The 23147-nt window shown below is 47.5% G+C and overlaps 1 protein-coding gene and 1 pseudogene across 1 annotated transcript in view; both read right to left on the bottom strand.

The window, feature by feature from the left end:
• Positions 1-23147, bottom strand: part of LOC135207340 (E3 ubiquitin-protein ligase listerin-like) — a 350507-nt gene that overhangs the window by 306960 nt on the left and 20400 nt on the right. The window lies entirely within an intron of this gene.
• Positions 1-23147, bottom strand: part of LOC135207136 (uncharacterized) — a 91889-nt pseudogene that overhangs the window by 61708 nt on the left and 7034 nt on the right.

Below are 23147 nucleotides of genomic sequence, written 5' to 3'. Positions count from 1 at the left end.
GAGACCGCAGGTGAAGACGCCCGTGAGACGGGATAACTTCTCGAGTGACGACAGGTGTCCGATCACGACTTGCCATCGCTGAGCTACCTGTTTCCTGCCGAGACAGGAACTGGTTGGCTGCCTCCCTGAATCTGCTGATCCGCGAGTCTGCGGGGAAGACTCGCCCTGCTACCGTGTCGATCAGCATACCCAGGTACTTCATCCTCTGCTTGGGCTCGAGATCGGACTTCTCGAAGTTCACAACGATCCCCAGATTGCGACAGAACTCAGTAGTCGATCCCTGTCCTGTAGCCAACTGCGAGCGGGAGCTCGCCAGGACTAACCAATCGTCGAGATACCTCATCAGACGTATCCCGTGCGAATGGGCCCAAGCAGACACCAGAGTGAACACTCGCGTGAACACCTGTGGGGCGTTGAGAGACCGAAACAAATAAACTGCCCTGAATTGGTACAACCGTCCCGTCGAGGATGAAGCGGGAGGTTACTTTTCTGGAGGACTGATGAATGGGTATTTGAAATATGCATCCTTCAAGTCCACTGAAAGCATGAAATCGTTCTCCCTGATGGAGTCGAGCACGGAACGTGCCGTCTCCATCGTGAACCGGGTCTGGCGAACAAACCGATTCAGGGGAGAGAGATCTATCACTGGGGCGCCAGCCTCCCGTAGACTTTTCCCACCAAAAAGAGTCGACTGTAAAAGCCCGGTGACTGATCCGTGACAATTCTACAGCTCTCTTGCTCAGCATGGTCTTGATCTCCTGTCTCAATGCTACGTCCTTCGATGACCCTGGAACGTACGACTGCTGTTGGACCGGGTTGGAGGTGAGGGGTGGCCGAGATTCGAAGGGTAATAGATATCCCTCCCGAAGGGTGAACATCTACCAATCTCCAGGTCCGTCCGGCGCCGTAGGCGCTGCCAAGTTGCCCAATGGCTGGCCAGGCACCCCCCCACTTCCGGCAGCAGGTGAGGGGAACGCCGTCCCTAGCGTTTCCCCCCTTTCTTCGACTTCTTCCCAGAGCCCTCCCTCGGGAGAAGGAGGGCTGGGAGGAGGGCTGGTTACGGCTCCCCTTTGCAGAAGTCGAAGAAGACAGAGTCTTTCCACGGGGCTTCGACGCGACTACCGTCTTAGCCACCGTGGAAGCGCTAGCCGAGCTCTTTGGCTTGGCCGCAGTTCGAGGCTGCCCAGAAGCCTTCGAAACTGCCTGGTGAACCAGCCGGTCACTGTCGTCAGTGCGCCGTCTGTCCACCGCAGCGTCCACCATCTCTCCTGGGAAGAGAGAGACGTGGAACTCCGTAAAGGTCCGTTGCGGAGTCCCAATGCCGCTTCACGCCCAGCCGCCCTGGAAACTCGAGTAAGGACAGCGTCCCTACGTCGGAGAACCAGGTTGGCCCACAGGTTTACCGTCTGGTGGGCAAGGAAGGAGATGGCTCTTCCCCCAGACTGGCAAAGTCTCCTAAAGGCCGAGTCATCTTCGGGAGAAATTCCCCCGGAGTTGGCTGCGACCTTAGATACTGTGAGGGACCACAGATCTATCCAGGAGACGGCCTGGAAAGCTGCCATGGCAGTGGATTCCAGGCCGGAGTGCCTCTTGCTTCTGCGAGAACCATAGGTTCTCGGACAGGAGCTGCTGCAGAGACCACCCTGCGTTTACCTGCTAACTCCGGGTTCACCTGTTGGGCGGCATCGTGTCCTCAGATGGCACGTAAAAACGCCGCTGTCGCAGCCAGAGGAGGTGGAAGCAGCTTGCTCGACCTGCCAGACTTGAGATGAGAACCGTCCTGCCCGGAGACAAGAGATTCTACCTGGTCCAGCACTGAGTCGGCAAGCTCAGAACGCGGCAAACCCACCGTCGGTCTGGGTTCCCTCTTCGGGCCCCAGAAACGACTCGAGCTAGGGACGTGGGCTCGGATGTGGGAGCGGCGATCCTTCCCCGAGGTCGTTGTGCTGACGAATCAGCGCAATTACCTCGGCAAAGTTCCTCTGAATCTCATGGAGTGACTGCATCCTGTGGAGTAGGACCACCTCCAGTCCCTCGAACAGGAGCAGCTCCCGAGACCCTCCCCCCTCGAGGGGGGGAACAGCGACAAACCCTCTCGGTCTCCTCCAGCCACTTGTGCATACGACCTGGCCGGTCCGAGAACCGTGCCTGGTACGTAGGACGTCGTGGTGGGATCCTGAGGGGCGCACCCCTCACGATCACTCCTCAATACCTCGCTCCTCCCGGTGTAACCCGAGGAGGTTGAAGGTATGGGAGAGGCAGACCTGACGCTCCCTCCTCGCTCGCTGGCAGAACCAGTGGGCTTGGAGGACTGCAGGCGATCGTCAACCCGCGGTGGCGATCGAGCTGCAGGCCTGGTCGAGCCGTCTCGCTGTTGTAGAACGGCTGGGGACTGAGGACAGCGGCCCGAGGTCCCCCCGGGCCGTTCGTGTGTCAGAAAGAAGCTGGTGCTGGTTTGCCCGTACCCGATCGCTCTCTGGTTGAGAGTGACGGTCAGCGACCGTCGAGCTCCACTGTCACGGTGAGACCGGGCGTATCCTCACGGCGGCTTCACGTCGCTGGTACCAGCCGTGGCTGGTGCCGGGCGAACGGGGGACCTCTTCCCAGCCTCAGCCCGTGGCCGGTCGTGGACCGTCACGTCAGCCCGGGTAGCCAGCTGATCGCCGCGAGAGCGAGAGCTGGTCTGGTGAGTCGCGTGAGCGGCTGTCACCAGTCTTCCGCTCCGTGCCGTGAACCTGACGCTGAGCTGGCTCAGAGGTCTGGTTCCTAGCTGCAACGGTCCGCTGGTAGGCGACCGTACACTCGGTACCTCTCGCGAACGAGGCCGAGACGGATCCTGCTGCCGTGGTCGAACCACTAACAGCAGGCGAGGAAGTGCCAGTGTTAGCCGGCACCCTCTGGTCCCCGTAGTCTTCTTCCTTGCGGAAGAAGAGACGGGTCCTGCCCCCGAAGGGAGCAGGGTGACCAGCGGAAGAACCCCCCGTCTCACCGGAGCGAGACGGTGGGCCCTTAGAAGCTCTCGAAGGAGACTTCTTAGGGGGGGAGGAGGCGACCTTCTTCTTCTTAGGCTGTGGAGCCTTAGAAGATGAAGTGGAAGAGGCGGCAGACGAAGACGACGACGGAAGAAGACGATGAAGACGACGACGACACCTTCCCTCCTCCTTCCTCTTCTTCTTCGTCAGCTTCCTCAGGACCGATGTCAGATCTGTCATCCAGGGCGGAGCCGGGGCTGCTGTTGCCGAAGCAACAGGGCCCGGACGCACCTGTCCGAACAGATCGGCATCAGGAGCAGCGGCGCCACGAACAGGAACAACGTCAGCAGGTGCAGGCATCACAGGAACAGCAGTGGAGACGGCAGGAACAGATACAGGAACGACAGCAGTGGTCGGCAACATCACGTCCGTAAACAGCGGCTGGGCGGCAGGTACGGCAGGTACGGCAGGCTATACAGGCAGACCAGGTGGACGGACCAGCGGCACAGACATCCTAGGTACTGGTGGGAGGTCAGGGGCGAGCTCTTCGGGCACACGAAGTCCGGTCGAGGCAGCACGGCAAACCCAGCGGTGGCATCACACTCCCCCGTGGTACGGCGATTGGCCCCTGCACCGATGTAGTTGGTGTAACAGAGACCGCGTGCGGGGTGTACACCAGGTGAGGAGGTGAAGCATAGCCAGGAGTTGACAGGGTCGTGGTAGTGGTCGTCACCGTAGCATGCGTGACCGCCACAGAGCCAGCGAGATGGTAGAGAAGCCCCTGGACACTCGGCACGCCCTGCAGACCCAACGATGCCCACACCTGTCCGAGTCGTCCTTTGCGGCAACAGCACCTGAGGAAGCAAAGGTCGGGTGATTAGCAGGATCCTCTACCCGTTCATGCGATGTAGACGAACGGTATAGAGGACCCAGAATACAACTCAATGTCGGGGTATCTCGCGCCCACCCCTCCTCCACACTCGACAGATCGGGTGAGGAGAAGGACCTAGAAACCCCCCCGAAGGGGAAGGCGCCAAACGTGGGAGCTGAGCGGGCGGCAGGAAAGAAGACGAAGTGTCCGTAACCAAAGGAGTCGCGGGAGAGCTTTCCGACGACTCCTTTGCAGGCCTTCGCTTCTTCCTACCTTCGTACAAGCCCCACTGCGCCTCCAACCAAAGACATACAAACTTCACAGGGCTCGGCTCGGGTACATTCGCGGCCCCGCACTGAGCGCACATATGGGGATCATTTCGGAAGGAGCGAACTTACTGCTTTACGCCCTTCGGTTACCCGACAACTCCGGAGGGAATAGCGGGGCATGGAGACCCATAATTGAATCAGATTAATCACAATTGATGAAAAAGAGAGGAAATGATTGTACTTACAATGATTACTCAACACAAACACAACCATATACTCAAGGGAAAGCAAACGACGAGAAGCGGGCACAGAGAGCGTCGAACACACACGTCCACTCGCTGTGAGGTCGAAAGCAAAAGTGGTTTGTTTACCTCCCAGTCCGCGCGCGCGGAGGCGGCCTGTCGGACAAGCAGTTAACTACCGAACCCCTTGTTCGAAAGCTTACGACCTATCCAGCTGCCGCTAGTACCTCCCTATTGTAAAAGGACGAAGGTTTGTATGCCGTGTCGGAACAAACTGCAGGCTAGATAAGGGATTTTGACGTAGGAAAAATCTATTTCTGGGCAAGGAAGCCGTGTCGCTCCGTGAAATACGTTCCTTTAGCGCTATTTCTAAGGTAAATTATTGCTAAAATACCAGACAACTGCTAAATTGGACATGCCAGAATATTCTGACTCGCTCACCTTTTTAAAAGGGTGTCGGTATGAATCTAGGGTGAGTGCAAACACTACCACAGCCGTCTATCCAATTAGCCTTTTCCACATCAAAACCCCTTAGAAAAGGGGGAGCTGTGCTACGGTTCACTCCCTGCTACCGTGAAGGTAGCGTCCAGGGTCGGCATTCCTTTGATAGCCATTAAGAGAGCTGCACGTTATTTTTGCGTTCTGTTTTTATCTGCCTTTTTGGCTTGTGTTTGTTAGCTATGGATCGTCAATCTGCCTCCCCATCCAAGTTAAGTTACTGGTTTTTTGTTCGGCACTATTTAGGGAGTGATTTTGACCCTTGTGGTCCTTTTATTTGTAGGGTTTTTGTCTGGCGTCGCTTCGCTGACGAGGCTGGGCGCCGCCATTACGCGTTCCCCTTTGGTGTCGTTTCGCGTGGTCTTCATACTTTGTGAACCGAGTTGTATATCAGTACTATTTCCCTTTTCTTGGTTGGCAGTTTTTGTCGATCGCGTATATCTTATGTTTATATTTTTGTTTATTTTGTGCTTTCCACTGGGGTTTCCTTTCGAGCAAGTGTCTTTGTTTCGTGCCTCATCAGGTACCCACCGTTATAGTTTTACTACTTTTCATTATGATTTTGTTTTATTTCTTTTTCGTTATCATGCCTACCTCTGCCGTTCGGTTTACTTATATCGTTACGGCATTAGGCCATTCTGGTTTTGTCCTGGTTAGGGACATCCTTATTGGTGGCCCTACTTGGCTGTTAGGCATTTTTATAGTTTTATGTTCATTTCCCTTCCCATGGTCCCCCCTCCCCCCCTCCCCCCCCCCGTGTTAGTGCGGTGATTTTACATTACTTTTAAGTATTTATGGTTTTATTTGTGTATTATTTGTGTGTTTTTCCTTTGTTTTAATTATCTTTTTGGTCATTACTGTAATTCATATTTATTACCACTGAAGTTTTGATATATAATATAGAGAAGCTGCATAATAAAAATATATAGTACTGTAATAATACATATATCAAAATCACTCATGTAGAGAGAGAGAGAGAGAGAGAGAGAGAGAGAGAGAGAGAGAGAGAGAGAGAGAGAGAGAGAGAGAGACCATAATTTATTTTTCATTAGCTATAAAAAAACAGTATTTTATTCTATCTTGTTAATAATTTTGAATTGATGTTCTTCATGAGCACTGGTAAAAAAATAGAATGACAACCTACGTTAGATGGATTCACTATTACCCATTATATCTTGTAATCTGTTCTGAGGCTTGGGATCCAATTTACCAGGTAACACGGAACAACTTTTTTCAGAATTACCAGTCACAAGGAAACGAGAAAGTATTAAAAATGCAAGTAGCCATAAAAAATACTAATTTCTCACAGTCCTCGAAGAATCAAAATCTTATTTAAAAAACAAACAAGTTTACTTATTCTAAAGCTTGCATGAGAGAGAGAGAGAGAGAGAGAGAGAGAGAGAGAGAGAGAGAGAGAGAGAGAGAGAGAGAGAGAGACTTAATTTCACTCATAATCATCACAAGTCATACTATCAGTTGATAAGTGCTGCCTCATGCAAATTATCCAAAGGCAGTTTTGATCTTAAGTTCTTTTGAGTTTAATACTAGACTTTTCCTACTAGTGACTGCATGATGAATGCAGTCTTAAGAACTAATTCTGAAAGTGTATAAGAACATACAGGGCCTTTATAAATCACAGTTCGAACTGGGATTAGAAAAGGAAAACAACTTCAATTGTCCTTATCATCATCATCTCTAATCATGTCGATATAAGAATGAAGAAATAAATGCATCAATATTTTTACCTATCTCTAATTTGTTTGGTAATCAGCCTCTTGTTGCCTTGGTTTATAAGCTGCAAAAGCTGCTTCACATAATCTTGTAGTTTAACAATACCCATTCTCACATCATCAGAAACAGGTTGCTGAAAACAATAAAAAAGGAATGCATTAAATTCTTTTTGCCTAAAATGATCATTCAATTTTTAAACATATTACACTTTCCTTAACATTCAATTATGATTCATAAGTAAAAATCAAAACACGTTATTCACACCTTTCTAACAGATTCAACAAGTTCCATCATGACTGTAGAATGACAAGTGGAATGAAGAGCCAAAACTGCTAACTGTGTAAACTGGGCAAGAGATACTTCTTCGGTAACTTCCAATTTGTCTAATACCCCGGGCGACATAAATACAAGAGAAGGTTGCACAAAAACAATGATAAACGGGTGTGTTTGAGGTTCCAAACAATGTTCTCTTGCATATTTCTAGGGAATGGGAATTCTCTAAACCAAATAGTCCACTGAAGGATAGCAGGTGCTACATAAAGGGGTGAAAGACTCTCCTCAATTTCTGCCCATTCCCCTTCTGATGGAATGAGTAAATTCAGCATAACTTGTATTTTGCTATGATCTAGCATAATGGCACAATCCTCTTCTGATTTGAGTTGATCATATACCAGCTTGAAAGATGTTGCAGAAGCCACACACTCTTAATGTTAAGCTAAACGTGCATGAATCTTCCATAACAATCTGCTTCATGTCTTTCAGAATCACACTTAAGCATCCACCTTCCTCTAAAAGCTTTCCCAGAATCATCTTTACATACATACATGATAGACCTTTGAAAGCTTTCAAGAATGTGGTCTCAAGAATTTCTACAGTCTCTTCAGAAAGTGATTTAGAGGATTGGCATAAAAGCAAAAATAATGATCTCATAAACTCATGGATGCCTTTAGTCTCAACAGATGTAGCTACTGAAGAGCTGTCCTGCCAAATTTGCAACAAGTTGTAACATTTGTTCTTCAGGTTCTTCATCATCTGGAACACTAGTCTTCAAGTTGGTGGTTAATTTGGTTAAAATCTGGGACACATACTCCGTTGAAATTATAGGCTCTGTTTGGGGAAAATAAGTAAGAAAATTAATTTTCTAAAACATTAACCAATTTTGTTCATAAATCACATCAATCACACAACTCTGAGATTCTGATGACAACTAGAGTCGTCATCCATTTTTCAAACTCAGAGATTCTGGCAACTAGTCCCCACGACAGATTTTTTTAAAAAATAAATTCACCATGACAAAAAAAATTTTTAGTATCGCACTTACGGTTGCTCATTGCCATGGCGACTGGTATATAGCCACTACACCGATATTCCAATTGACTACTTACATCCACTAAAGTATATTTTACATTATTTGAATATGCCTTTGCAGTAACATATATGGGTTAAATAGTTATGAATTTCATATCACTGGAAAGACATTTTCATACATTTTAAGTAAGTAAAAAAGAAATTGGACATCATCTCTGCAATTTATCAAGTTTTTTAAATAAACAACTTTTTTATTACGGCTACTTTTAACTTTTAGCTAGCATTTAAGTTATTTGTTTATTTTCTGGCATTTTGAACAGATGATAAACTTCAACTTTTTAGCTTTAGCTTTAAAATAACACCAAACTCATTAATGTACCATGAAGTATAATAAAAAACCAAGTAAAATTATTGCTAAGCATTTTTCACTCAGTGAAGGGTGAGTGTTTCAGGCACAAACATTTTGACTCACCCATAAATCCCTACAGGGTTAAGCTAGAGCTAACCTCATTTCTCAGTTGTGATGTCCCTAGGTATGCCCAGTCTGAGTCTTAAAAAACACAAAAAAACAGAAAAGCTATGGATGGCTGTCCCAGCAGGAAATTCTGTGAAACCTTCAGCTGGTAGAATGTACCCAGTCATTGCACCATAATATTATACTGGCATGGCAAGACCAAGGGAATGGAAGGCAAGCAATTCAAACATACGAAATATGGCTTTTTGTATGAAAATGTTTCATGACTGTTCTACCACACGCATAATCAAAAACTGAGCCAAAATGACACTTAGGAGGTTATCTAGTGAAGAGCACCAGCCATTAGGAAATGGAGTAGGGCAAATTATATTATTATTATATAAAAGCCACAGTAGCATTCAAATATATTAATTTAGAGGGTTAAAAATGACAAGGAGAGACTTTCAGATACTGAGCAGTATTAGTCTCTCTTGTCCATTTTAACCCTGTACATAAAATACATTTTTAACACTACTGTGGCTTTTAATTCTCAATAATATAGCCTCATCACAGGGGGACTAGGTTCATTTATTTATTATTATTATTATTATTATTATTATTATTATTATTATTATTATTATTATTATTATATACGTATAGTAACAGCAGCAGTCTAAGGTCATTTATTCCTTGATGTTTCGGTAGTTTTTCTACGGTAAGAGGCTTTCTACCATTCTCTAAAGGCAAATGAAGCCAGGGGTACATATATGCCATATTTATACCCACATGTAGGCTTAAGAGAAATTTTGGTGAATTTTAATTGGCTGTCAAAGGCTGGGGGTGGGGCAGTGGGGGGGGTGGTTGCTCATACTGGCTGGGAGCAAAATGCCTTGTCCAGGAGAATCTGGTTGACTAAAGTAGGTGTTGATTGGCTGGCATCAGGTTCTGGAAGTCCTGGTCATTGGGGTGCAATACTTGAAGTAACAGGCAGCTTGATTGTTATCCCAGGGGTGCACCTTGTCATTCTCCTGGCAGTAATAGGGAGAGGAGTTTTCTGGGTGTTATTCAGTGACAGTTTCCATCAGAAGATGGTGAGCTCCTCCTTATATATTGGAGGCAGCAATGGTCATTGTTGCCTTCCAGGACTTCTGCACTCCTTACAATCTGCTGGCATATGGAGCACTGCCGTATTCCCTCAAGTAGCGCTGGTATACAACCCCTTCAAGTAGGTGAACAGCAATCCTCTTGGAGTCTAGTCTTAGTCATACCAATGTAAAATGGCACCATCCATTCTCAGGGTATGATATTTGGTAACCACTCCTCTCCTCTTCATGGAATGGTCACTTGATGGGGATATTCCTCATGAGGTATACTGGACAGTCTTCAAATCCTTTTAGTACATGGTTTGTAATTTACTCACATGATAGTACACAAGCAGAGATCAACTAACTGTTAAGTTTCGATGTAGTTTACCATGACACAATGGAAGACATTTCTTGAATGACAAAGATTTAATATCTCAAAGGCTGACTCAACTCCATATACCTGTGGTCATGAAGCTCTCCTTTATGGCTATGGGAACTGAGGAAGCCCTGATCTCATGAATCTGAGAGACGGTTTTAGCACTAATGAATGAATGGCCATTGTAAAGGATTTATAATGAAACAAAAAACAAATACTTCAACTTAATATGTCACAAAAATCATGGATGATGAAAGTTCAAGATAATCAGATGTCTAGACAACAAGAATGATTGCTAATGGAGGGAGGATGGGTAGTGAGTTTCCATTTCTGGAAGTACTTAACCTCCTAATAAGTTAATTCACTTTTACATGGCCTGCCACAGCTGTACCACATAACTTAAGCTGACAGTTGCGCTGTCAGTTTGAGTTACATGAGAGTAAGAACATTATGGTAATAATAATGTTCAATTGTAAGTTCCTTACATACTGAAGAAATTTAGTATTCATAAACTGAAAACGAGCCGAGATCTCAAAGACTGAGAAGATTATTGGTAACTGATGAATACTTAGTCAAAGCAGTAGTTACATAGAAGCAGCAGAATGAAAACCAGAAGGAAGGCCAAAGAAAACCTGGCAAAAAGGATAGATGAAGACCTAGACATACTGGGAGTCCATGCCAAAATTGCAAAGGATATCAATAAAGGGAAAATCTAGCATAAAAAGCTGATAATGATGACGATGATTATGAATGTGTCTTGCAAAATATTTTGCAATATCCAGTGATTTCCACAGCCTACCGAACCATCAATAATACTTTACTTATAATGAAGGTGTATCTCACAATGAAGAGATTGAAGATAAACACAATAATGAACTAGAAAGCATTACTACTTTGAAGACATTCTAAACATGAAAAGCAGCTTCCACTTCCCCATGAATATTTATTAGCTTATACCCATCTTTAATATATATGACTTTCCAATACATACCTTTCTTATTTCCATTTTCTGAGAAACAAAATTGAAAAGTGCAACAAGTTCATCATGCTGAGCTGCCTGTTGGGTTTTCTTCTTTTGCATGCGTTGGGCAGCAAAGAACATCAGGCTAGTTTTAACAAGTGAAGTTCCCAACTCTGATGACAAAAGCCAAGCTGCAGCTATGGCATCTGTTTTCCTTTCGATCTGTCATGTTTTCAACTAGTAGACGCAATGCTCCAACAGATATGTTTTGCTGCTTGATATAAGAACATATACTATTAGTACATAATATTTCATGAAAAAATAAAACTTATACTAGTAAATAACACTATACAAACACCAAATTTACATTAAACCATCTGAAGTTTCATTTACAAACACAGTGTTTTGCTTAATTCAATATTCACTTGTCACTTAAGAGATTCTCAGCATACACAATACTTTCCAGTGATGTGTATTTTTCTTAACTGACCAATCTCAAAGTTTGCCCAGTCTGGGGTGGTGCTTTATATGTTTCTTTCTGCCCTGTTCTTAAGGTTAACACGTCTAAAAAAATTTTTTTTTACGTAATAGCACTTCAGGATGTGTTATTTAAATATCAACATTCATTGAAATTAAGACTGGTGTGCCCCTTAAAGTATATTAGCTCACCTTTAATTTTCACAAGCTTATCAATCTAGATTTAAAAAATTATATTACACACTTTCTTTTTGGCAAGGGGTATAAAGAAAAGATGGGAGAGTTTAGCAGGGGATGGGGGGGTGGGGGAAAGGCTTCAGTACAGGGCCATTTATGTTATCAATTACCATCTTAAAAGAAATGTTTTTCATTGTACATGACAATTCTACAGCTTTCAAATGTTACAGACTGAAGTTGTCACTCATATTTTTAAAAAAGTGTCCACTGTTGGTTACGCAATCCAATGCCTTAACAATAAAAGGCTATGTACAATACACTTGGGTAGCAACAAATTCCATTACAGTGTTACAGCACACGGACTCAACATATTTACAACTCAAAAAATTTCAGTTACCTGTGGTACAACACAACACAGAATTTTAATTTTCATAAAAAAAAATGAAGAACAGTAGCTTACCTTGCAGTTTCTTCAATATCTGTCTTTGTTTATCTGGTTCCATTAATGAGTAAAGACTCATGAAAATGTCCATTGTTTGAACTGCATTAGGTCACCATTATCCACTTCCATTTTCGGGATGACAATGGTCTGAAGAACTTCTTCAACTTCTACAAGTTTTTCTGTGCTGGCACCACCAAGCAATGCAGCATAGACTGTTGGTGATGGGAAGGATGACAACAGGATGGAAAATACTTTGTATATGACGTGGCTGTTTTCAGTGGTTTGGTAAAAATTGTGGCAGGAACAGATTAAAGGTGACAAGTGCTGGCTAGTTTGCTTCTAAAAACACTTTTTCCTGGCCAGTCTTTTGAGTTCCACATCTCCTGATAAAGCGATATTCATCTTCTCATCAGCAAATTTAACACCTTCCCTCCTGGAACTGTATTTTGATAATGGAGTTCTCAGAACAGTAAAGAAAACCTTAATTCTGGTTACTTGTGGTTCAGAGCACTGATATAGAACACTCTGACATTCTGGTATGAAAATATTCAATTCCAAAAGCAGTTCTGTTAAATTATTCAAAAGGTTTCATAGAAACATCAGAATGGGCTTTCCAAGCCCAAGTGCGAAGTATTTCTGCAACTTCCCTGTACAAATTTGAGCTACTGAGCTGTGGTATTTCAGTAATGACAGCTGAATAAGACCAACCATCTGAAAAGGAAAATAAAAAAGAAGAATAAAGCCCAAAGTTAATTATAAAATAATGGAAAATTTGTAATCCTTCTAAGATCATAAAAGAATACAAAAAATGTACTATTTGGAATTCACACTGCAAAATTGATTAACAAGATATATTTAAGTAAACAATTCCAACAACGAATGTAACCAGATTACCATATTAAAAAAATTTAAAATTTTGATAAGAATGGTCCAAATTAAATCTTTCCAAAAAATATACTGGATAAATCTTGCAAACACTGAAGTGGAAACCACCACCCTTTCTCTAATGGGACCTGATTAATATCAAATGAATATACAATAAAAATACAAGCATGTCTCCCTAACTACAAGACTATTTTGACAGGAAAGATCAAATAGCCATTAATAATTCTCAATAATAGATTCATTAACTCTACGGGAATTCATCCTCTTAAGAGTTATGTTTGTTCCAGAATACATAAACCTAATGACACCAGCACACGAATATTAATATTTTTCCTTGATCGCTACTAATAAAATTGCCATTTTTATTCTAAACTCCCTACTGTACTCTTTTCCTATTGTTTTCAAATGAAAAGAAGGGTTTTAGATACTATTCTATTCCCCTAAATAGAGTCCTATCTTGAATCTGTCTAGCCTTCCCAAGTTCTTTTTCTCTTGTCTCTTTCATGATAGCTGTAACTTTGACAATTTTGTGATATTTTCTTGTCCCTGACTGCTTCTGTAATATTCCTACTACATACATCCAAAGGATTGCTTGATCCAGTTTGGTTTATTTTTCTCTGTTACATAGGTCATTGCTGAAATGTCATAAAGTTAGTTTTGAGAGAAAGTCATATCTGCTCCTCCTCTGTTTTCCCCGTTCTAGTAATTTTTTGGGCCTCACCTTGCAATCTTCTTATGTTTTTTTTTTTTTAATTTTTTTCTTAAGAATTTGTGAATGTTCTTTCTTCTTGTAAGGGAACTCTTACATCTAACCAGATTATTCTATGGTAGCATGTTCTTAGCTTTCCTCCAACATACATATTGGAAGTTTAGTATCTGATAATTTAGGGGGCCAGCCGGAACACTCATCTATGGGGGTATAGGGTTTGAAAAATGCAGTCATGAAAAATTCATGGAGCTTCGTACGGCAATGGAGAATACATATAAGAAATATTTCGTCAAAATTCCTCTTACTTTTGTAGTTACAGGTAATTAGTAACGTAATTCAATAAGACCAAAAGCATTGATCCGTACAAGAATCCAATACTTCTCTGTTATCGTAAATTTTGATAATTATTGTCAAACAAAGAAATGTGAGCAATGGCATCTGTAGAGATTTCATGAACACAGAAGGGAAGTCAGCTACCAACCATGATTCAGTGCGAGCACAAACTTCACGTAGTGTACACGTTTGAGTTTAAACTTCTGACATTTGCCTTGCTTTTATGTATGTTTACCTTTGTTTTGGCAAGAATTTCATCATCCCAATGAGGAATAGACAAGGAAACATCTCGCTAACATAAAGACGAAGTAAAATCGCTCTAATAATTATTACAGAATATCATAATATACCGATATTAGCGTAGTTAGTAAAGAGAGTGAGGGAGGGGTGCATAGTAAGTAACGCCCCGTCTTGCCTGAACGCACACATCACACTGTGTCCCAGGCAACGATCTTTGAGCAAAAGGATCTTCATTTATGATAAATAACATTGTTTTGGTTTATTAATACCCAAAAAGGAATATGAAATTCATAATAATCATGATTTATTAACATTGTTTTAGTAAAAAGAGAGTTTATGTTCGAGTTTCACCTCTGACATTCTCTTGCTTTTACGTTTGTTTATCTTTGTTTCGGCAAGAATTTCATCATGCCAAAGAGGAAAATACAAGGAAAACATATCTCTAACATACAGAAGAAAATTCACTGAAATAAGCCAAGTTAGTGAAGGAGAGAGAGTTGCACAGGAAGGAGTGCCCCGTCTTGCCTGATGCAGTGCACCCCAGGTCCTACAATATATGAGCTTAAGGATACGTCATTTATGATTAAATTATGATGACTTTTGTTTGATGTACGAAACCATTGTTTGTAGTCCCATGTTATTTACATCACGGACTGACTCGTGCGTACCTCAGCAAGAGTGTTACACAATAAAATAATCTATTTTATTGGGTGTATCATTAAGACATCCCACCATATAACATGGTGGCAGCGGAGGCAAGCTTCAAGAATGTACATAGTAAGAGTCGGCACCAGATTTTGAAGATAAATGGCTAAAATTGATGGATTAAATCCGACTGCATCATCTCCAAGTTGTTTTGGCGGGTAGCGACCTTCCGATGATCAATACTTTCGACATATAAATGTGAAGGAGGTTGCAGTCATCAAGAGGATATAACTTGGATCCAGGTATGATCATTCAAGTTTGCAACATATTGTGCAGTGATCACAGACATTAAGAGTAGCCTATGCAACTGCCGAATCATCAAAGATGCCGCCACACACCGCCATTTTGAGTTGCTAATGCATGATGATTACCCGAGGCGTTTGTCAAGAAGCTGATGTACGAGGACTACCGATGTGCAAGCATTGCTGATACTGCCAGCCAGGATGATGATAACTGCCAGGCCAGGATGAAGTTTTACGTAGCCTTCATAATTAATGAACAACAGTTACTGTGTTTATTGAGTGATAATTTATGCCCATGTTTAGTAATTAAAGAGAGTGATGATACCCTTTTTATGGTCTTTGAATGATACTGCCATAGGTGCCATAGCCTAACTAGCCTACCCTACGTGATTGATATTTTTTTATGGTTCTTGAATGATACTGATATACAGTACCATAGATTGACTAGCCTAACCTGTTTACAGGTCTGCTGTTATTCAGTCTGCTTTTTATCTTGAAGATAATTAATGGTAAGCTAGTCTTGCCCTTATTGCTGCTGTCCTGTGAAGATTTATTCTTAGTTGTGTTGATGCCTACAATAAAATAATTTGCATTGTGTCATATTAACCCTTAAACACAGACTGGACGTATTGTACATCGACTAAAATGACAATTTGTCGAAAATTGCATTTTTCCTAACTATACAACCTGAGGTCCTTTAACAATAGGAAGTAGCTAGCGGCAGCTGGAACGGTCCGTAAGCTTCGAACAAGGGGAGAACGTAGTTAACTGCTTGTCCGATCGTCGCGCGCCGCGCGACTGGGAGGTAAACAAATCACTTTTGCTTTTGGCCCATGCAAAATACGCAGAGTGAGGGGTGGCATGAGGAGGGACTTTATGTTAAAGGACCTCAGGTTTGTATAGTTTAGGAAAAATGCAATTTTCGACAAATTGTCATTTGTTCCGATACGTAATACAAACCATCGGTCCTTTAACAATAGGAAGGACTCACTTCTTGGTGGGTGGAATCTGAGTCTTTTGATGAACAGACTGGTGTTCGTCCATCCCTGGAATGCCTCCCTGGTCGTAAGAGCGAGGGAGGGATCCAAGCCTCTGTCCGATTGATCGGGGTGTGCACCGCAGGATCAATGGTCAGACCTCTGGGCCGAGTACTAAGAGAGAGGCAAGCGTATCTCTTCGTACCAGCATTGTAAGAACTTTTTCCTTTACATGAGCCAATGTAAAGTAATGGGTTTTGTCTCATGTTGGCATCCACTTCTCCCCTTGTTGGAGAAGTGGTGGATATTTACTCCTATCTCTAGTTAAAGAGATAGGATGGAGCTCTGTTGAATAGCTTACCTGCATCTGACTTCCTTTCGCCAGCAAGTAACGACCGTATCCCTCTGCCCACAGGTAGAGGTAGAAAAAGATGGTGAAGAGAAGCCAGTCACTCTCTCATTCACACATGCATTCTCCCTAGTCATACCAGGAATCGATGCTGTTCTGCCTGCTCGGGTGCTGGGTAAGCTTACACAACGTGTTGAGCAGCCACCACAGTCCCCAAGGAAAAGTATCCAAGGACTTGTGGGCAATATCCCGAAGGTAGAAGGACGTGAAGGTGGTCTGGTTGGACCAGACACCTGCCTTCAGGACCTGCGCCACGGAGAAGTTCTTACGGAACGCTAAGGAGGGTCCGATACCTCTGACTTCGTGGGCTCGCGGTCGGAGCGTACGGATGTCGTCGCTACCATCAGCTTCGTACGCTCTCCTGATCACCTCACGTAGCCAGAAAGAAGAAACGTGTTCTTGGAGACTTCTTTCTTGGTGACCCCAGTGCTAACGAAGAGGCGTCGACACTCAGGCCTGAGATGTCGAGTCTCTTCAGATAGCGCCGTAGCGCCCTCACAGGACAAGCAGCATCTCATCCGCATCGTTATCTGTAAAGTCCAGCAGGGAGGGAATCGTGAAAGACTCGAACCTGTTCGTCAGGGATCGACGGATTCTGAGTCTTAGCTACGAAGTTCGGGACGAAATCGAGCGTCACAGATCCCCAGCCTCTGGTATGTTGTTAACATCAAAAGAAAGGCCATGTAGTTCCCCTACTCTCTTCGCCGATGCCAGGGCCCAGCAAGAAGAGGGTCTTGAGGGTCAGATCCCTGTCTGACGACTCTCGGAGTGGCTCGAACGGTGTTCGAGTCAGACTCCTAAGGACGAGATCACGTCCCACGCAGGGGGCCTGAGTTCCCTGGGTGGGCAAGACCTTTCGAAGCTCCTCATTAGCAAGGATATCTCGAACGAATTCGTGATGTCCAGTCCCCTCAGTTTTTAGGACGAGAGCCAGAGCGGCTCTATATCCCTTAACTGTGGGTACTGAGAGGAGCTTCTCTCGGCGAAGAAACACTAGGAAATCCGCTACCTGCTGAAGAGTGGCTCTGAGAGGAGACAAACCCTGTCTACGCACACCCCAACCACAGAAGGACGGCCCACTTCCCCTGGTATACAGCTGCAGAGGACTGGTCTGACGTGTCCAGCCCCCATCTCTGTTGCTGCGCTACGAGAAAAGCCTCTCGTTCGCAAGAGATGGTGGATAACAGCCAGACCGTGAAGTTGAAGGGACTGGATGCTCGTGAACCGACACGGGTACCAGTTCTACGTGTGGCTGGGCTAGAAGGTTGTGCCAGTTGGGTAGCTCTCTCGGTGCGTCTGCAAGAAGAGCCAGCAGGTCCGGATACCAAACGGCTTGAGGCCGTTTGGGAGCCACCAGGATCATTCTGAGATTGGGAGTGACCAGCGCTCGACTGATCACTTTCCGAATCAGACAGAAGGGAGGAAAGGCGTAAGCGAAGAGGTTGTCCCAGGGGTGTTGGAGAGCGTCCTCTGCAGCTGCCCATGGGTCCGGCACGGCCGAGAAGAACACCTGGATCTTCCTGTTGTGCCGGGTGGCGAACAGGTCTAACGACCGGTCGCCCCCACAGGTTGAAGAGCCTTTCCGCCACATCTTGGTGTAGAGACCATTCGGGTCCCTATCACCTGATCCCGACGACTGAGCTTGTCCGCTACTACATTCCTCTTGCCTGGAATGTAGCGTGCTGACAGCTCTATCGAGTGAGCCGTGGCCCACTCGTGCACCTGCACCGTCAACTGATGGAGCGGAAGAGACACTAGCCCCCCCTGCTTGTTGACATATGCCACTACTGTGGTGTTGTCGCACATCAACACCACTGAGTGTCCCACCAAGCGGTCCGAAACTCTTGGAGAGCGTTGAACGCCGCCTTGAGTTCCAGGACATTGATGTGAAGGTGCTTTTCGTGATGGTCCCACACACCTGCAGTCAGCAACTCCTCCAGGTGTGCGCCCCATCCCTCGGTCGATGCGTCTGAGAACAGAAGCATCTCCGGGGGGGGAGTGCGTATGGGCACTCCTCTTAAGAGGTTCTTGTCGTCGAGCCACCAGGCTAGGTCCTGCCTCACCTTGTCCGTGATAGCCACGGGAAAGTAAGGAGGATCCTTGGCCTGAGACCAACTCTCCCTTAGCCTCCACTGGAGAGACCGCAGGTGAAGACGCCCGTGAGGGACTAACTTCTCGAGTGACGACAGATGGCCGATCACGACTTGCCATTGCTGTGCTGCCTGTTTCCTGCCGCGACAGGAACCGGCCGGCTGCCTCCCTGAATTTGCTGATACGCAAGTCTGCGGGAAAGACTTGCCCTGCTACCGTATCTATCAGCATACCCAGGTACTTCATCTTCTGCTTGGGTTCGAGATCGGACTTCTCGTAGTTTATCACGATCCCCAGATCGCGACAAAAACTTGAGGAGTCGATCTCTGTCCTGTAGCAACTGCGAGCGGGAGCTCGCCAGGACTAGCCAATCGTCGAGATACCTCAGAAGACGTATCCCGTTCGAATGGGCCCAAGCCGACACCAGAGTGAACACGTCGCGTGAACACCTGTGGGGCGGTTTTGAGAGACCGAAACAAAGTGCCCTGAATTGGTACACCGTCCCGTCGAAGATGAAGCGGAGTACTTTCTGGAGGACTGATGGATGGGTATTTGAAAATACGCGTCCTTCAGGTCCACCGAAAGCATGAAATCGTTCCCCCTGATCGAGTCGAGCACTGAGCGTGCCGACTCCATCGTGAACCGCGTCGTGCGAACGAAGCGGTTTCAGAGAGAGGTCTATCACCGCGGGCGCCAGCCCCCCGATGCCTTCTCCACTAGGAAGAGGCGGCTGTAAAGCCTGGTGACTGGTCCTCCACGATTTCTACCAAAAGCAGCTCGTTTCGCCAGCATGGTCTTGATCTCCTGTCGAAGAGCGTTGTCCTTTGCTGATCCCCGGACATAGGTCTGTAGATGGAGCCGGGGTTTTTGGAGATGAGGGGGGGCCGAGACTCGAAGGGTAGTAGATATCCCTCCCGAAGGACGTCTACTATCCAGTTCCTCCGGCGCCGTAGCGCTGCCAAGTCGCCCAATGGCTCGCCAGGCACACCCCACTTCCGGCAGCAGGTGAGGGGGAACGCCGTCCCTAGCGTTCCCTCCTCGTTTCGACTTCTTTCCAGCACCTCCTCGGGAAAGGAGGGCTGGGAGGAGGGCTGATTGCGGCCTCCTCTCGCAGAAGTCGAAACAACTGGAGTCTTCACACGGGGTTTGGACGGTGCAACCGTCTTCGCCGCGTGGAAGCGCTAGCCAAGCTCTTGGTTTGGCCGCAGTTACCCGAGGTTGCCCAGAAACCTTCGAGACTGCCTGGTGGACTAAGCGGTCACTCTCGTCAGTGCGCCGCCGTTCCACCGCAGCGTCCACCATCTCTCCAGGAAAGAGAGCTGGGGAACTCCTAAGAGGTCCATTTCTTAGCCCGAGTGCCGCCTCACGCCCAGCCCCCTTGGTCACTCGGGTCAGGACTGCGTCCCTACGCCGAAGAACCAGTTGGCCCACAGGTTAGCAGTCTGATGGGCGAGGTAAGAGATTGCTCTTCCTCCAGACTGGCACAGTCTCCTGAAGGAAGCGTCGTCTTCGAGAGCAGAACTCCCGAGCCCGGCCGCCACCTTTGGATATTGTGAGGGACCACAATCCAACCAGGAAAACTGCCTGGAATGCTGCCATACGGTAGATTCCAGGGCAAGTGCCTCCTGCTGCGAGAACCATAGGTTCTCCGACAGGAGCTGCTGCAGGGACACACCTGGAGTCAGCCTCGCTAACTCCGGGTTAACCTGTTTCGGCAGTATCGGGTCTTCTGATGGCACGTAGAAACGCCTCTGCCGCTGTAGAGGATGGATGGGAAGCAGCTTAGAGGACCGTCCGGATCTTAGCGAGTCCTCCCGTCCTGAGACGAGATTCTCCACCTGATCCAGGACTGAGTCCGCAAGCTCTGATCGTGGCAACCCCATCATCATTTTGGGCTCCCTCTTGGGACCCCAAAATGACTCGAGCCGGACGTGGGCTCTGATGGTGGTAGCGGCGATCCTTCCGCGAGGCCATTATGCAGACGCATCAGCTTAATGACTTCCGCGAAGTTCCTCTGTATCTCGGGCGTCACAGCGTCCTGTGGAGTAGGACCGTCCAGTCCCTCCAACAAGAGCATATCCCTCGATACTCCTCCTTCAGAAGGAGGAACAGCGACAGACCCCTGACGGTCGCCTCCAACTACTTGCGCGTACGGTCCTGGTCGGTCCCTAAGACCGTGCCTGAGCCGTACGGCGTCATAGCTGTCACGAGCGCGCACCTCTCGTGATCGCTCCTTGGTACTCGCTCCTCCCGGTATAGCCGAGGATGTTGAAGGTATAGGAGAGGCAGACCTGACGCTCCCCCCGCGGCTCGCTGGCAGGACCAGCGTCGCAGAGGGCTGCTGCCGATCGTCAACCCGCGGCGGTGACGGTCTAGCAGCAGGCCTAGCGTCGCCGCTCGCCTGGGCGATTGGCTCGGCTGAGAACGTCGAGACCGCTCTCTAGCGTCAGGCGAGCTGCCGCTGGTCACCGTCTCCGCCCGGTCCCATCGAGGGAGCGGCGGACGGGTGACCTGCTAGGCTCCCCTTTCGCGTCGAGACCGGCCAGCGTCCTCTCGGCGCGTCAAACCGCTGGTACTAGCCGTGGCTGGTACCGGCGGCCGTGGGACTCCTTCCTCGCCTCAACCCGTGGCCGGTCAGTGACCGTCACGTCAGCCCGAGCAGCCGGCTGGTCGCTGCGAGAGCGTCCAGTGGCCTGGCGAGAGTCGTGTGCACGACTCTCGCCAGTCTTCTGCTCCGTGCCGCTGTCTTGACGGCGAGCGAGCTCGGTCGTCGAAACTTTGGCTGGACGGTCCTCTTTAGAAGAGCGTCCACTCGGTGCTTCTCGCGAACGAGAAAGCAGCCGAGACGGAACCTGGCTTAGCGGCAGAACCACTAGCACCAGGTGAGGACGCACCAGCCGAAGCTGATGCACCTCTGGTCCCCGTCGACTTCTTCTTTGCAGAAGAAGCGACGGGCCCCCGCACCGAAGGAACAGTAGGACCAGCAGAAGAGCTCCCCAGCCTCAGCCTGAGCGAGCCGGGCCCTTCGAAGATCCCGAAGGAGTCTTCTTAGGGGGGGAGGAGGCAACCTTCTTCTTCTTCGGCTGTTTGGCCTTAGAAGTCGAAGGGGAAGGAGAGGCAGCAGACGACGAAGAAGACGATGAAGACGATGACGACACCTTCTTCCTCTTCCTCTCTTCTTCGCCAGGCTCCGCAGGACAGACGTCAGGTCTTCCATCCAGGAGGGAGCCGGGGCAGTTGCCGAAGCAACAGGGCCCGACTGCACCTGTCCGGAAGGACCTGAGACTGTTACAGCAACACCAGCAGCGGGAACGGCAGGAACAGGTCCGGGAACAGCAGGAACAGCAGGAACATCTGAAATTGAATGTGCACCTGAAAAAGGAAAGAGTCGCTGGAGCGCGGCCACAGGTACGGCAGGCACGGCAGGTACTAAGGGAGAGCCAGGCGTCCTGTCGACAGTCACCGACATCCGTGGCACTGGCGGCAGGTCCAGGGGGGTACTCTTGGGGCAGCGGAAGTCCGGGGTCGGCAAAGGAAAAAATCCAGGTGGTGGTGGCATCGTCCTCTTTGGAACGGCGGCAATTGGTTTTTGTACTGCCACCGTGGGTGTCACCGACATTATGTGAGGCGTATATACAAGATGTGGTGGCATCTCATACGCAGGGGTAGTTAATGTGGTCGTCGTGGTGGTCACCGCACCATGAGTGACCACGGCCGACCCCGCCAACCGCTGTATCAACCCTTGGATGCTGGGCACTCCCTGCAGTCCCAGCGACTCCCACACCTGTCCCAAGTCGTCCTTCGCTGCTGACACACCTGCGGAAGCAAGAGTCGGGTTAATAGGAGGGGCTTCCCCCCGCGCCTGGGTGGGGGGCGAAATTCCCCCCCCAGAGCGGACAGAAGACCCCGAATACAACTGTACGTCCGGGTAGCGGGCGCCCTCCTCCACACTCGACGGATCGAGAGAGGAAAAGGACTCCGCTACCCCCCCCGCAGGGGAAGGCGCAAACCGTGGGGGCGGGCTGGCCGGGAGGCAGGAAAGAGGACGAAGTGTCCGTCACCAAAGGAGTCACTGGACTTTCCGATGACTTCTTGGCCGGCCTAAGTCTCTTCCTGCCCTCGTACAGCCCACTGCGCCTCGGACCAATCCATACAAACCATACATGGCTCGTTACGAGAGCACTCTCGCCCTCGACAACGAGAACAAAACCTCGTGGGGGTCCACCTCCACAAAGGACCTGAACCCCCCACATTTACGTCCCTCCAGCCCGGACACAGACTCTAACGGGCGACTGGAGGGCGCGGTGAAATTTCAATTTCCTCTGATTCACTCATTGTAATTCAATTGAAATAGAGAAAAAAGTACTTACTATCACTCCTGATACACAGAAAAGAAAACCAAATACTCAAGAATTGAAGCAAACGACAAGCGGGCAGAGCGATGGCGAACACGTCCTTCCCACACACGGCCGAAAGCAAAAGTGATTTGTTTACCTCCCAGTCGCGCGGCGCGCGACGATCGGACAAGCAGTTAACTACCGTTCTCCACACCCCCTTGTTCGAAGCTTACGACCGTTCCAGCTGCCGCTAGCTACTTCCTATTGTTAAAGGACCGATGGTTTTGTATTACGTATCGGACAAATTGTCTGTTGGGTGCCAAGTTGGACATACGGTACGTCGACTACAAAAAGTT

This window comes from Macrobrachium nipponense, chromosome 32 (assembly GCF_015104395.2).
Source record: "Macrobrachium nipponense isolate FS-2020 chromosome 32, ASM1510439v2, whole genome shotgun sequence".
NCBI lineage: Eukaryota > Metazoa > Arthropoda > Malacostraca > Decapoda > Palaemonidae > Macrobrachium > Macrobrachium nipponense.
Note: the sequence above shows the minus strand (reverse complement) of the source record. Positions and strands in the feature narration are given on the sequence as shown.